General features: G+C 33.5%; 1 long non-coding RNA gene across 2 annotated transcripts in view; it reads right to left on the reverse strand.

Annotated features, from left to right (window-relative positions):
* LOC308638799 overlaps positions 1–17,300 on the reverse strand; it is a 227,649-nt gene that overhangs the window by 164,634 nt on the left and 45,715 nt on the right. Inside the window, exon 3 of one of the 2 annotated variants that reach the window (XR_014019931.1) lies at positions 12,025–12,509. The exons of the other annotated variant lie outside the window; for it this stretch is intronic. This is a non-coding gene — a long non-coding RNA (uncharacterized lncRNA). Of the gene's footprint in view, positions 1–12,024; positions 12,510–17,300 lie in introns of those variants that run through there. 2 annotated transcript variants of the gene reach the window in all.

A 17,300-nucleotide genomic window follows, 5' to 3' on the forward strand; every position in this document is an offset into this window, starting at 1 on the left:
TTTATTATTCTTTTTAAATTAAACTTTTTTAAAAAATATTTTTAGTTGTAGATGGATACAATACATTTATTTTATTTATTTTTATGTGGTGCTGAGGACTAAACCTGGTGTCTCATACGTGCTAGGCAAGTGCTCTAACACTGAGCTACAACCCCAACTTCATTTAATTAGTGCTATATCCAAGATGATCATACCCAGCAAAGTTAACCTTTGAATCATAGAAGAAATAAAGAGCTTCCACAATAAGTAATGGAATTCATGATCACTAAACCAGCATTACAGAAGATTCTTAAGGAAATCCTAGACCCAGAAATAGAAGAAAGATAAACACAATCACGAGTGTATGTGAGCAAATACATTCCAATAGAAGAGTAGTTAAGCTGATGAGAATTAGGAAAGAATCAAATGTTACAGAAAACCACCAAACCTCTAATATGAATAAGAGAAGAAGAAATGAACATAGAATATTCAAAACAAGCTAAATAACAATAAGAAAATGACAGGAACAGCTACATAACTTACAATAATAACACTGAGTGTAAATCATCTTAATTCTCCAACTAATAGACCCTAAATTGCTGGTTGGATTAAAAAACAAGACTCAACAATATACTTCCTGCAAGAAAATTACTCATCTGCAAGAACATACACAAATTGAAAGTGAAAGATGGAAAATGATATTCAAAGCAAAGGGAATCCTAAAACAAGCAGGAATTTTCTATATTCATATCTGACAAAATAGACTTGAAGTTAGAGGAGACAGAGCTTATTACATACAGATAAATGGAATAATTCACCAAAATATATAATAAGTGTAAAATATGTGCACCAAATGTCGAAGCACCCAATCTTACAAAGTGAACATGACTGGACCTTAAGGGAGTGATAGGTTCCAATACAATAAGAATGGGTAACATCAACATCTCATTCCATCAATAGAGAGATCAGTAGACAAAATGTCAACAAAGAAACATTAGAGTTGAATTATACTACAGACCAAATGAACTTTAACAGATATCTGAAGAATATTCTATCCAACAGCTGCAGAATATATATTCCTTTCATCAAAACATGGATTTTTTTTTCCAAAAGAGATCCTATACTAGGCCATAAAGCAAGTCTTAATAAAACTCAAAACTATGGGCTGGGGTTGCAGCTCAGTGGTAGAGCACTTGCCTACCACATGTGAAGCCCTGGGTTTGATCCTCAGCACCACATAAAAATAAATAAATAGAATAAAGATATATAAAAGATTTTAAAAAACAACTATTAAGAAATTAAAAAACTGAAATAATTTCTTGAATCTTATCAGATCACAATGGAATGAAACTAGAAATTAACAGCAGGAGACACTTCAGAAATTATGCACATGGAGATAGAACAGTGGACTTTTGAATGTAAAATGAGTCATCAAAGAAATTGGGGGATACATTTTAAAATTCATACAATCAAATGAAAATGGAAATACAACATATCAGAAGAATCTATGAGATGCAGCAAAAACCATACTAAGAGGGAAGTTATAGGTATGAATATCTTCATTTTAAAAAGAGAGATCTTAAATAAATAGGCTAATGATGCTTCTCAAGGAATTATAAAAAGAATAAACCAAACATCAAATCAGCAGAAGGAAATCAACAGTAAATATCAGGGCAGAAATAAAGGAAATAGAGACTAAAAGAACAGTATAAAGGTTCAGTGAAACCAAGAGTTGGTTCTTTGAAAAGATGGAGTTGAAAAATTTTAGCCAAACTAGAAAAGAGACAAAAACCCAAATAAATAAAATTAGAGATGGAAAAGGGGATATAAAACAGATATCAGATACCACTAAAATTCCTAGGATAATTAGGCATCAGTTTGAAAAACCATATGCCAATAAACTGGAAAAGCTAGAAGAAATGGACAGATTTCTAGACACAGACAACCAAAATTGAACCAAAAGGATATAATAAACCTAAAGAGATCAATAACAAACAATGATATTGAAGTAGTAATAAAAAGTCTCCCAATAAATAACATCCCAGGACTGGATAGATATAAAATCTTATACTAATAGCCTCTTTACCTAAGGTCTAATTACCCAATATATCATGCCTGGATTTCAAGAAAAAAAAACTATAAGCACATTAAGAAGCATGCAAGGGCTGGGGATGTGGCTCAAGCGGTAGCGCGCTCGCCTGGCATGTGTGCGGCCCGGGTTCAATCCTCAGCACCACATACAAACAAAGATGTTGTGTCTGCCGAAAACTAAGAAATAAATATTAAAAAAAAGAAGCATGCAATAACAGTCTGAAGAGACGAAGCAAACTTCAGAATCAATTCTGATATGTCACATATTTTTGAATTATCAGACAAGGAATTTTAAATAATCATGAAAAATATGTTGAGGGCTCTAGTGGAAAAACATAAAACATGCAATAATGGATGAATAATATAAGCAGAGAGGTAAAAATTCCAAGAAAGAATCAAAAGGAATACTAAAAAAATGTTTAAATTCTTTAAAAGCGATGAAGAACGCATTTGATGGGCTCATGGGCTCATGACAAAGCCAAGGAAACAATCAGTGAACTTAAAGACAAAGCAATAAAAACTTCCCAAATTTAAAAGCAAAGAGAAAAAAGAAAGAAAACAACAAAAGAAAACATTTGAGTACTATGGAATAATACCCAAACCATAATAATATATCCATAATTTGAATACCAGAAGAAGACAGTGATAACAGTAAAGAAACATTTGAATAAAATCAGAGAATGCTCTAAAATTAATGAAACTAAACCAAAGCTACTAGAAGCTCAGGGAACATCAAGTAGGATTTGAAAAAATAAAATACATTGAATAGTTGTACAATATTCATATTGCAGAAAACCAAACAAAAAGAAAATTTTAGAAGAATTTACAAAGTTAAAAAACACATTCTATATGAATGAAAAGGATGAGAATTATAGTGGAAAATTTATCAGCAATCATGTAAACAAGAAGAGAATGGAATAAAATAATTAAACTGCTAAAAGAAAAAGCCATACCAACCTAGAGTTCTATATCCAGCAAAATTAACTTCAAAATTGAAAGAAAATATGGGGCTGGGTTGTGGCTCAGTTGTAGAGTGCTTGCCTAGTTCGTGTGAGGCCCCGGGTTCAAACATCAGCACCACATAAAATAAATGAACAAAATAAAACAAAACTATTATGTCGATCTACAACTAAATTTAAAAATGTGAAAGAAAATAGAAGCTTTCTCAGACAAACAAAAATTTCAGAATTCATTGCCAATAGACATATCTTCCAGAAAATGTCCACAGTTCTTCAAAAGAAAAATGGTGTAGGTCAGAATCTTGAATCTATATGAAGGGTGTTTGAAAGGAATAAAACAAGTATAAATGTAATTTAATTTTCTTATTCATACTTGATCTAAAAGTTAACATTGCTCAAAGTAATAATAATAACAACAACGTATTTTTGAATATAACACAGGAATAAGTGAAACTAATGGCAGTAATGTTACAACAATGGCAGGGGGAATGCTATTATCATATTCCTGTACCATTCATTAAGTAGAACATTATTATTTGATGATCAACTTGCATTATTTTAAGATGTATACAATAAACACTACAGAGACAAACACTAAACTGTTTTTTAAAATGTCTTAGGGATATGCCATGAGAGAAGATAGAGTAAAAACAAACTGTTCAATTAAAATTAGAAAAGACAGAAAAGAATACAGAAGGGTTACAAATATGGTTGATATTAATCCAAATATGTCAATAAAACTTTAAATGTGAATGATATAAAAACATATGATATAAAAACATTGATTAAAAGACTCTCAGGGAATGTTTTCTCTGATAAGTGGATGCTGATCCATAATGGGGGGTTGGGGAAGTATGAAAGAACTTTGGATTGTGCAGAAGCGAGTAAGGGCTTGGGAGAGGATGTGGGATAGGAAGGATGGTGGAATGAGACAGATATTATTACCCTATATACTTATATGATTACACTACTCTGCACCATGTACAGCCAGAGGAAGGAGAAGTTGTGCTCCATTTGTTTATAATGTGTCAAAATACATTCTACTGTCATGTATATCTAACTAGGACAAATTTTAAAAAGTGTTTAAAAAAAGACTTTCAGGGGTTGGAGTTTAGTTCAGTGGTAGCACACTTGCCTAGCAGGTGTGAAGCACTGTGTTCAATCCTCAGCACTACATAAATATAAATAAATAAATAAATGAATAAATAAATTGACTTGTCCTCCTACAACACACTCTCTCTCTCTCTCTCTCTCTCTCTCTCTCTCTCTACACACACACACACACACACACACACACACACACACACACAAAGAGGGACTATCAAAGTGCCCCCCCAAATGACCAAACTGTATGTAGTCTACTAGAAATTCAATTTAATTATAAAGACTGACAACTTAGAAGTAAAGGAATGGAGACGATATATCATACTAATACTAATCAAAATAAAGATGGCCCAGCTATATTAATTATAGACAAAGCAAATTTTGGAAAAGGAAAATTATCAAGAATAAAGAATAGCAAAAGATGATAAAGGATCAGTTCTCCAAAAATACAAAACACTTCTTATTGTATATGCACATAATAATAGAGTGTTAAATTACCTGAGTTAAAATTGTTATTATGGCAAAATTCTGTTACTGATGAAGATTTTAACACCCCTTTGTCAGTAACAGATCAAGTAAACAGAAAACCATAAACCTCAATCAGTTCACCTAAACAGCTTGATAAAGCATCTTGGTCTAATTGACATTGAAGAATGCTTTATCTAAAATAACTGAATGAATACACATTCTTCTCAAGCTCACATGGAATATTCACCAACAGAGACCACATTGGAACACATACAAAAGAGTAGAAACTATGTAAAGTACATTCTCAGACTCCAATGTAATTAAGTTAGAAATTGGTAACAGGAAGATAGATGGGAAATCCAGTATTTAGAAATTAAACACCACACATTTAAATAGCACATGGTTCAATAAAGAAATCTCAAGAGAAATTATAAATATTTTGAACAGAATAAAAACACAACTTATTAAAACACATAGGATATCAGTGATTAAAGGGAAATTTACAACATTAAATGCATATATTAGAAAAGGAGAAAGATTTAAAATCAATAGTCTAAGTTCTCCACTTATAAAATGAGAAAAAGAGCATAGTAAGCCTAAAGCATGTAGAAGAAATTATAAAAATGAGAACAGGAATCAATAAACAGAAAAGGGTAGAGAAAAAAATCAATGAAACCAAAAGCTAGTTCTCTGAAAAGATAAATACCTCTAGTCACATTAATAAGGATAAGAAAAAAAAGCACAAATTGCCAATATCAGATGTGAAAGAGTAGTGATCACTACTGAAATCATGCACATTAGGAAGATCATACAGAAACATTATGAACAATTTTATATCTCCACATTTGATAAAATCAATTAATTAAATGGACTAATTTCTTGAAAAAACATGAACTACAAAAATCTCACATAATGAGAAACAAATGATCTGAATAGGACTGTCTATTAAAGAAATTTTATCAGTAATTAATAATCTTCCAAAAATGAAAACACTGAACCCAGACTGCTTCCCTGCTAAATTCTACTCAACATCTAAAGAAGAAATAATACCAATTCTCTACAGTAACTTCCAGAAAGTGGAAGAAGATGGAGCACTTCCAAACTCATTCTATGAAGTCATTATTACCCTAATACAAAAACCAGATAGAAATATTACAACAAACTATAGACCAATTTTCCTTATAAATATAAATGCAAATGTCCTGAATAAAATATTAACAAATCAAGTAACACAATCTATAGAAAGAATTATATGTTATGACCAAATAGAATTTATTCTAGGTATGCAAGACTGGTTCAACACTCAAAAATTAATAAATATAATCTAAACACATCAAGAGACTAAAGAATAAAATCATATGATTATCATCATTTGATGAAGCAGCATTTGACAAAATCTAATACCCATTCATGATTAAAAAAATCTACTAAAACTAGGAAAAGAGGGAAACTTCTTCAAATTCATAAAGAATATCTACAAAAAAATCTAGAGTTAAAATGATATTTAGTAATAATATCCCCATATTTTTAATGTCTATAGGATCTGCACAGTTGACCCAGTTTTTATTGCTGATATTAATAAATTACATTTCTTCTCTTTTTTCTTCAAAAGCTTTATTAAGTGATTGTCAATATTTATAGTCACCTTCTTAAAATTCATATATTGAGTATGTTGATTTTCTTTCTTTTTCAATTTAAGTGATTTCTACTCTTAATTGTTAAATTTTTCCTTGGACTACTTTCAGTTAATCTGCTTTTCCCAAATTCCTTAAGTGGGAATTTAGTTTGTTGATTTTAAATATTTCTCCTTTACTAATATAGGCAAGAAATCTATGAATTTCCTTCGAAGGTCTCTTACATCTACCAAATTTTGACATGCTGTGCTTTTGTTGAATTTCTGCTCTATGAAAGAGCTAAAAGAATGAAAAGAGAAGCCACATACTAAGAGAAAAATTTTACAAAATACTAATATTGTAAAGAAATGGAATTCAAAATATCCAGAGAATTATTAAATCTCAACAGTGCTAAAAATATTAAAAATGAGATAAAGACATAAACATACACCTTGCCAAAGAAAATACACAGACAGCAAGTAACTATATGAAAGGATGCTCAAAATAATTTCATTATGGAATTGTGAATGAAACAGAGATATAACTACATACCTATATAGATAACTAAATTCCAGAACACCGAAATACCAAATAGTCAATAGAATATGAGATCCTGGAACTCTCATTCATTGTTAGTGGGAATACAAAACTCTACAGTCACTCTGACAGACATTTTGGTAGTTTCTTAGAAAACTAAATGTATTCTTACTTTAATTTATTTTTTTATTTATATATGACAGAAGAATGCATTATAATTCTTATTACATATATAGAGCATACTTTTTCATATCTCTGGTTGTATACATAGTATATTCACACCAATTCGTGTCTTCATACCTGTACTTTGGATAATAATGATCATATTCCACCATCATTAATTACCCCATGCCCCTCCCTTCCCCTCCAATTCCTCTGCCCTATCTAGAGTTCCTCTATTCCTCCCATGCTCCCCCTCCCTACCCCACTATGAATCAGCCTCCTTATATCAGAGAAAATTTTTGGCATTTGTTTTTTGGGGATTAGTTAACTTCACTTAGCATTATCTAACTCCATCCACTTACCTGCAAATGCCATGATTTTATTCTCTTTTATTGCTGAGTAATATTCCATTGTGTTTATATGCCACATTTTTTTTATCCATTCATCTACTGAAGGGCATCTAGGTTGGTTCCACAGTTTAGCTATTGTGAATTGTGCTGCTATAACATTGATGTGGCTATGTCCCTGTAGTATGCTGTTTTTAAGTCCTTTGGGGACAGACTGAGGAGAGGGATAGCTGGGTCAAATGGTGGTTCCATTCAAGTTTTCCAATGATTCTCCATACTGCTTTCCATATTGGCTGCACCAATTTGCAATCCCACCAGCAGTGTATGAGTGTGCCTTTTCCCCCACATTCTCACCAACACTTATTGTTGTTTGTCTTCATAACAGCTGCCATTCTGACTGGAGTGAGATGAAATCTTAGAGTGGTTTTGATTTGCATTTCTCTAATTGCTAGTGATGATGAGCATTTTTTCATGTATTTGTTGATTGATTGTACATCATCTTCTGAGGAGTGTCCCTTCAGGTCCTTGGTCCATTTACTGATTGGGTTATTTGTTTTTTGGTGTTTAGCTTTTTGAATTCTTCATATATGCTAGTGATTAGTGCTCTATCTGATGTGTGAGGGGTAAAGATTTGCTTAAACGTATTCTTATAAAATGATCCAGTAATCACACTCTTTAATATTTATCCAAATGAGTTAAAAATATATGTCCCCACAAAAACCTGCACATAAATTTTATAATTAGCTTTACTCATAGTTGCTAATGTGGAAACAACCAAGATGTACTTTCAGTAGGTGAATGGAGAAACCCTGGTATATCCATATAATAGATATTATACAGCAATAAATGGAAATTTGCCATTAAGCACAAAATGAGCCCTGGATTCATTCCCCAGCACCACACACACACAAAAAGCACAAAATGACATGAAAGAAGCTTAAATGAACATTGATAACTGAAATACATCTGAAAAAGCTGTATGAGTCCAACTATATAACATTCTGGAAAAGGCAAAACTATAGAGGCATTTAAAAAATCAGTGGTTGTCAGGGGCTTCAGGTAGAAGAGAGGGATGCATGGGTGGGAAATTAGGGATTTTAGGTAAGTGAACCTATTCTGCATGATATTATAATGTTGGATGCATGTTATACATTTGTGAAAACCCATGGGATGTAGAATTCAAATATTGAAACCTAGTGTAAACTATGGACTTTAGTTAATAATAATGTATCAATATTGTTCCTTTAATTGTAGGAAATGTTAATAATAGGGAAACCTACAGTTAACATCATACTCAATGGTGAAGACTGAAAACTTTCCTATAAGATCAGGAACAAGACAAGGATGCCAACTTTCACCGTTCTACTCAACATAGTATTGGAAGTTCAAGCCATAATCATTAGGCAAGAAAAAACTTAAAGGGGATCTAAACTGAAAATGAAGAAGTGAAATTGTTTCTTTGTGCAGATAATATGATCTTATCTGTAGAAAACCCTAAAGAATCTACACACAAAAAAGACTTATTAAAACTAATTCTGAAAATTTCTAGGATATATAATGAACACAAAATTACTTGCATTTCTATGTCCTTACAATGAACAATCTGAAAAAGAAAAAAACTCCATTTATAATAGCACCAAAACTTATAAAATACTTAGGAATAACTTTATAAAAAACATAAAAGTTTTATACACTGAAAAATATATAACACTATAGAAAGAAATTAAAGAAGACAAATGGAAAGCATCCTGTGTTCATGAATTGGAAGACTTAATATTGTTAAGATGTCACTACCAAAGCTATCTACATATCTAATGAAATCCCTATCAAAATCTCAAAAATGATTTTTTGCAAAGCTTGAAAAACTCATAGGGACTCTCAAGGGACCCCAGATAGTCAAAACAATATTGAAAAAGAACAAAGCTGGAAGACTCACACTTCCTATTTTAAAACTTATCACCACAAAGTACAGTAATTAAAACTGTCTGATACTGCCATATAACCATATATACACTGCTATGGCTTGGATCCTAACTGTCTTCCAAAGGCCTTTATGCCAAAGTCTTGGCTGCTAGCCTGTGAAGCTATTGAAAAGTTGTAAAAACTTTAAGTCATGGAGCCTACTGGGAAGAAGTTTGGTCACTGGGGTTGTGCCCTTGCAGGGGATATTGATATCCAGGCCCCTTCCTGGGTCTTTCTTATGATTCCTGGCCACCATAAAGTGAACATCTTTGACCCATCAAGCACTCCCACCATATTGTTCTGCCTTGACACAGGCCCCAAAGCAATGGATCCAGCTGAACGTGGACGGAAACTTCTGAAATCCTGAGCCAAAATAAGTCTTCTTCCTTATAAGTGGATTACATTAGGTATTTTGTTACAAAGATGGAAATCTGACTAACATAAACCAATGGAGTAGAGTAGAGATCCCAGAAATAAACTCTTGTATAAATCTTTCACCTCTTTTGTTAGGTTGATTCCCAAGTATTTTATTTTTTTGAGGATATTGTGAATGGAGTGGTTGTCCTCATTTCCGTTTCAGAAGTTTTGTCGTTGATATACAGAAATGCCTTTGATTTATGCGTGTTGATTTTATATCCTGCCACTTTGCTGAATTCATTTATTAGTTCTAGTAGTTTTTTGTAGACCCTTTTGGGTCTTCTAGGTATAGAATCATGTCATCCGCAAATAGTGATAATTTAAGTTCTTCTTTTCCTATTTTTATGCCTTTAATTTCTTTGATCTGTCTAATTGCTCTGGCCAGTGTTTTGAGAACTATGTTGAACAGAAGTGGAGATAGAGGGCATCCCTGTCTTGTTCCAGATTTTAGAGGGAATGCCTTCAATTTTTCTCCATTCAGAATGATGCTAGCCTGAGGCTTAGCATAGATAGCTTTTACAATGTCGAGGAAAGTTCCTGTTATCCCTAGTTTTTCTAATGTTTTGAACATAAAGGGATGCTGTACTTTGTTGAATGCTTTTTATGCGTCTATGGAGATGATCATATGGTTCTTATCTTTAAGTCTATTGATGTGGTGAAAGATTTATACAATGAAAACTACAGAACCCTAAAAAGAGAAGTAGAAGAAGATCTTAGAAGATGGAAAAATATACCCTGTTCATGGATAGGCAGAACTAACATCATCAAAATGGCGATATTACCAAAAGCTCTCTATAGGTTTAATGCAATGCCAATCAAAATCCCAATGGCATTTCTTGTAGAAATAGATAAAGCAATCATGAAATTCATATGGAAAAATAAAAGACCCAGAATAGCAAAAGCAATTCTAAGTGGAAATGTGAATCAGGCAGTATAGCGATACCAGATTTCAAACTATATTACAGAGCAATAGTAACAAAAACAGCATGGTACTGGTACCAAAACAGGCGGGTGGACCAATGGTACAGAATAGAGGACACAGAGACTAATCCACAAAGCTACAACTATCTTATATTTGATAAAGGGGCTAAAAGCATGCAATGGAGGAAGGATAGCATCTTCAACAAATGGTGTTGGGAAAACTGGAAATCCATATGCAACAAAATGAAACTGAATCCCCTTCTCTTGCCATGCACAAAAGTTAATTCAAAATGGATCAAGGAGCTTGATATCAAATCAGAGACTCTGCATCTTATAGAAGAAAAAGTTGGCTCCGATCTACATATTGTGGGGTCGGGCTCCAAATTCCTTAATAGGACACCCATAGCACAAGAGTTAATAACAAGAATCAAAAAATGGGACTTACTTAAACTGAAAAGTTTTTTCTCAGCAAGAGAAACAATAAAAGAGGTAAATAGGGAGCCTACATCCTGGGAACAAATTTTTACTCTTCACACTTCAGATAGAGCCCTAATATCCAGAGTATACAAAGAACTCAAAAAATTAGACAATAAGACAACAAACAACCCAATCAACAAATGGGCCAAGGACCTGAACAGACACTTCTCAGAGGAGGACATACAATCAATCAACAAGTACATGAAAAAATGCTCACCATCTCTAGCAGTCAGAGAAATGCAAATCAAAACCACCCTAAGATACCATCTCACTCCAGTAAGATTGGCAGCCACTATGAAGTCAAACAACAACAAGTGCTGGCGAGGATGTGGGGAAAAGGGTACTCTTGTACATTGCTGGTGGGACTGCAAACTGGTGTGGCCAATTTGGAAAGCAGTATGGAGATTCCTGGGAAAGCTGGGAATGGAACCACCATTTGACCCTGCTATTGCCCTTCTCGGACTATTCCCTGAAGACCTTAAAAGAGCGTACTATAGGGATACTGCCACATCGATGTTCATAGCAGCATAATTCACAGTAGCAAGACTGTGGAACCAACCCAGATGCCCTTCAATAGATGAATGGATAAAAAAAATGTGGCATTTATACACCATGGAGTATTACGCAGCACTAAAAAATGACAAAATCATGGAATTTGCAGGGAAATGGATGGCACTAGAGCAGATTATGCTTAGTGAAGCTAGCCAATCCCTAAAAAACAAATACCAAATGTCTTCTTTGATATAATGAGAGCAACTATGAACAGAGCAGGGAGGAAGAGCAGGAAGAAAAGATTAACATTAAACAGAGACATGAGGTGGGAGGGAAAGGGAGAGAAAAGGGACATTGCATGGAAATGGAGGGAGACCCTCATTGTTATACAAAATTACATATAAGAGGTTGTGAGGGGAATGGGAAAATAAACAAGGAGAGAAATGAATTACAGTAGATGGGGTAGAGAGAGAAGATGGGAGGGGAGGGGAGGGGGGATAGTAGGGGATAGGAAAGGTAGCAGAATACAACAGTCACTAATATGGCATTATGTAAAAATGTGGATGTGTAACCGATGTGATTCTGCAATCTGTATTTGGGGTAAAAATGGGAGTTCATAATCCACTTGAATCTAATGTATGAAATATGATATGTCAAGAGCTTTGTAATGTTTTGAACAACCAATTAAAAAAAAGAAAAAAAAAGAAATAAACTCTTGTGTATATAGACAAATGATTTTCAACAAGGGTGTCAAGACTATGCAATAGTTAATGGACATTATTCAACAAATGGTGCTGGGATATACACATGCAAAAGACAGACATTGGACCCTTACCATATTCCACATATAAAAATGAAGTCCAAATGATCAAATAACAGAAATGTATGAACAGTTACATAGCTCTTAGAAGAAAACTGGAAATTCTGTGACATTAGATTTGGTGATGATTTCTTGGACTTGACACCAAAAGCATGGGCAACTAAAAAGAAAAAGATGAGTTGGACATTATTAAAACAAAAACTTTTGTGCATCAAAGGACACTATCAATAGTGTAAAATAATCTCACAGAATGAGGGAATATATTTGCAAATCATATATATGATGTCTTAGTCTGTGTGGACTACTATAACAAAAATACCATAACCAGGGTAGCTTATAAATAATAGAAAATTATTTCTCATAATTTTGGAGGCTGAAAAATCTAAGATCAAGGTTCTAGCAGATTCAGTGTCTGATGAAAGCTCACTTCATCATAGATGTCATCTTTGTGCTATGTTCTCACATGTAGAAAGGGCAAACAAGCTCTCTCAGGCCTCTTGATAAGGGCACTGATGCCATTCATGTGGGCTCTACTCCCATAATTTAATCATTTCCCAAAGGTCTCACCTCTTCATATCAACACTTTGTAGGTTAAGATTTCAACATATGGATTTTGAGGGGGCAAAAACATTCAGACCACAGCATATGATAAGAGATTAATATCCATAATATATTTAAAAACTTCTATAAATGAACAAAAATACAAACCACCCAATTTAAAAATGGGTAAAGGACTTGAATAGACATTTCTCCAAATAAGACACACAAATGACCAATAGGCATATGAAATGATGCTCAATATATATTGGAACCCTTGTATATTACTGGTTTGAATTTAAATTGGTACAGTCATTGAAGAAAACAGCAAGTAGTTTCTAAAACAAACATATAGAATTACTTTATGATTCAGTAATTCCACTGTTGGTATAGACCCTAAAGAATTGAAAGCAGCTCAGGAGGCTGAGGCAGGAGGATTATGAATTCAAAGCCAGCTTCATCAATGGTGAAGTGCCAAGCAACTCAGTGAGACCCTGTCTCTAAATAAAATACAAAATAGAGGATGTGGCTCAGTGGTCAAGTTCAATCCCCAGTAGAAAAAAAAATTGAAAGCAGTGATTCAGGCAGATATCTGTACTCTCATGTTCATGATAACATTATTCATAATAATCAAAAGATGGAAGCATTCTAAATGTCCTTCAATGGATTTATGAATAAAGTATATATGTATGGAAAAGTATTCAGTCTTAAAAGGAAGGAAATTATGATACTTCTTACAACATTGATGAACCTTGATGATATTATCTTGACCAAAATAAGTCCATAATTAAAGGAAAAATATTATATGATTCCACTTTTATGAGACACTGAGTACTGAATTATTCCCCCAAAATATACACATTGAGGCCCTAACCTTTAATGTGACTGTATTTGGAGATAGGGCTTTTAGGAGGCAATTAAGTTTTAATGAGGTCATAATGGTGGCATCTTAACCCAATAGGATTAGTTCCATTGTAAGAAGAGATCAAGGAGAGCTTGCTCTGTTTCTCTTCCATGATCACACACGTAGGAAACGTCAGGTGAGCACATGGCAAGAGGGTGGCTATCTTCAAGCAAAAAGAGAGCCACCACCTGAACCTGACCATGCTGGTACCCTGATATCAGACTTCTAGGTTCTAGAATAGTGAAAATTAGTTTCCGTTGTTTAAGCCACCCAGTCTATGGCACTTTTTTATGGCACTTAGAGCTGACTAATATCCTCAAATAGTAAAGTTCATAGAAACAGAAAAGTAGAATCATATTTATCAGAGGCTAATGGGAAGGGAAAAAGGGATGTTATTATTTAATGGGTAAAGAGCTTTGGTTTGGGATGATGGGATAGTTCTGGAAGGTGGTAATGGTTGCATAATGATTTAAATGTACTTAATGCCATTAAACTATGCATTTAAGACAGTTAAAATGTTCAATTTTTGTCATGTATATTTTATCCCAAGGGAAAAAATATTAGGGAAAATTAAAGGAGGGGAATGAGCGCTTTGTACTTTCTGCTCAGTTTTCTTGCAAATCTAGAGTTGCTCTAAAAATAATAAAGTCTATTAGTTTTTTTTTAAAAACCTCAATGTCTACAAAAATAGCTGCAATATACTATACTTACAAGCACCATAGGTCTGACTCCAGCTGACTTTTCTGGATCACAACACATCCTTAGCATATTCTCAGATCTAGTCATAAAAGTCATATTCAGGCCTTGAATATGCCGGACTACTTGTCCATTCAAAACAAACTTCATACATGTTTTTAATATTTTTCATTATTAATGGACTTTATTTTTATTTATATGTGGTGCTGAGAATCAAACCCAGTTCCTCACAAATGCTAGGCAAGTGCTCTACCACTGAGTCATAACCCCAGCCCCATGAGACTTCATATGTATTTTTGTTGTTTACTACCATGTTAGAGGTTTCCTAAAAAAAAAAAAAAACAAAAAAAAACAAACAAAAAAAAACATCAGTGAGGCTCAAAAGTGAGAAAAATATCAGTATTTAGAGATGTTACATGACCAAATGAACTAGAAATAAGTCTTCTACTTTATGATCCTGAAATCATTCTACACTGCATGCCAATTGTAAATTATACAAAGTAATATCTGTACTGAGAAAAAGAGAGTTGGGGTGAAAGTGACAATAAAGGTTATAGTATTAGTCATAGGGCAAAGACTCAGACTAATGTTTTCACACTTGATTACATTGCCTGGCACAGCAATTAACACATAGCAGGCAGTCACTTAGTAAAACATGATGGAAAATGATGGATGGAAGAATGAATGGATGGGAAAGTTGAATGAAGAGACAAAAAATGAAAGGATAAATGCTTTATATTTCCCTAGTGACAATATGATCCTATCTCTTTAGTCTACTGCCAATTTCATCCAATCTTGTTCTGTGTATTCCCATATCCTGGCCTGTCATCACATTGTACTCGCCATGTAATCCAAATGTGTTCACGTGCTTGACATATCTCTAAATGCTCTAATAAATACTAAAACATTCACAAGGTTGTTTCAGGACCTTGGCTGATATCATCTTTCTATATATTCTGCTCAAATCAGTACATGACACATTAGTGGGCACACATACATGAATGGTGTCAGATGCTGACTAAGGAAGTGCAACTCAGTAAATGCTCACTGTCTTAGTCCATTTTGTGCTTTTATAACAGAATCCCATGGAATAGATAATTTATAGTGAATAGAAATTTCTTTCTCATTGGCTCTGGAGGCTGGAAAGTTCAAGGTCAAAGCCTGGTATCTGACAAAGGGATTATTCTTGTATCATTCCATAGCAGAAGACAAAAAGGCAAAAGAGAGCAAGAGTGAGAGAGAAGAAGCCAAATTTATCTTTTTATAAGGAACCCACTTCTGTGATAATGCCACTAATCTATTCATGAGGGCCATGCTCTTACGACCTAATCACCTATTAAAGGTCCAACTTCTTAATACTTTTATACTGGGAATTAGGTCTTCAACACATGACCTTTGGGGGGACACATTCAAACTACAGTACTAATTGAGGAAATTATCATTATTTAGCACAGAATCTTTACAATAAATGAAAGCACAACTATCATAAGAAATTTTGAGAAATTAAGGTCCTTGCTTTGTAATTTCTCATACCCCAAAGAGAGCTCATTGCAACATTATTGTAGAAATGTAGAAATATCTTCAGATCAATTAGATGCAAAGGCTTCAGTTAGAGGTAGTTTTTATTTTTGTGCATGATTTACATGATGAGATGGAACTTCTACTTTTGTTTTATACAATAGCATTCATTGTCGCTTCAAAGTAGGCAGTGAAGTACGTCTTGAAAAGAGGTGAGCCTTATTCTGTCAATTCAAGGTTTGTATACTATTACAGCCAGGTTCTTGTGCACGCACACTCTGTATTAACCCAGGTGTAACCTTCTTTGGAACAAGGCCTGCATGTTGACCAGTTAGATTTTTGCAAGTATCACTACCTTCTAAAACTGAATAAAAATACTCATACAGAATAAAAATTCATCATCTAGATTTCTGGTGATGAAATTATGTTGAAGACATAATAGGGTTCTTAGAGTCTCTGCCAAAGCAGATTACAATGACAGGCAGGAAGCTTATACATATGCAACTTCCACAATGAGCTCTTCATTATAGACCATCAAGGTTTAACTTAGCATTAAAATTTGAAATGACAAGGGTAGTGTCACCTCATAAATAAGCTCAAATATTATACTATTACTGAAATAATAAAGTAAATTTAAGGAATTTGGTTCTACCCCAACAAAGGAGTTGATGGAATCCCAGAGTTCCCCCTCTAGTAAGGGCACCAACCTTTCCCATTCACTAAATTAGATCCCTTCACCTTAAATTCCATAAATCAATTAGCAGACGATTTCTGATCAGGATTACTTAGCACCATCTCTTAACTATTTAATGTCCTGCCACTTAGACTCTGAGGCTCTAGTCACTTGCTATTTTCCACACTTTGCACAAATAATAATCTTGAGTCATCCAGATATAACTCAAAGCCTTCAGTAAGAAAAGCAAGGCTGGGATTGTGGCTCAGCGGTAGAGCGCTCGCCTCAATGTGCATGGCCAGGTTCAATCCTCAGCACATAAAAATAAATAAATGAAATAGAGGTATTGTGTCCAACTACAACTATATATATATATATATATATATATATATATATATATATATATATATATATATATAATACATATATATTATATATTACACATATATAATTAATAATATTAAATTATTAAATTAATATATTAATATTAATTATGTAATAAAATATATGTAGTATATATATTAAAAAAAAAAACAAGGTGGACCCAAGCCATGTACACCGTGCCATTTATCAGCTGATATTTCTAATCTGAACTATTTCTGGTTGGCAGATTTTCCCATCTT

The sequence above is a fragment of the Spermophilus citellus genome (assembly GCF_964194105.1).
Source record: "Spermophilus citellus genome assembly, chromosome: X".
Lineage (NCBI taxonomy): Eukaryota > Metazoa > Chordata > Mammalia > Rodentia > Sciuridae > Spermophilus > Spermophilus citellus.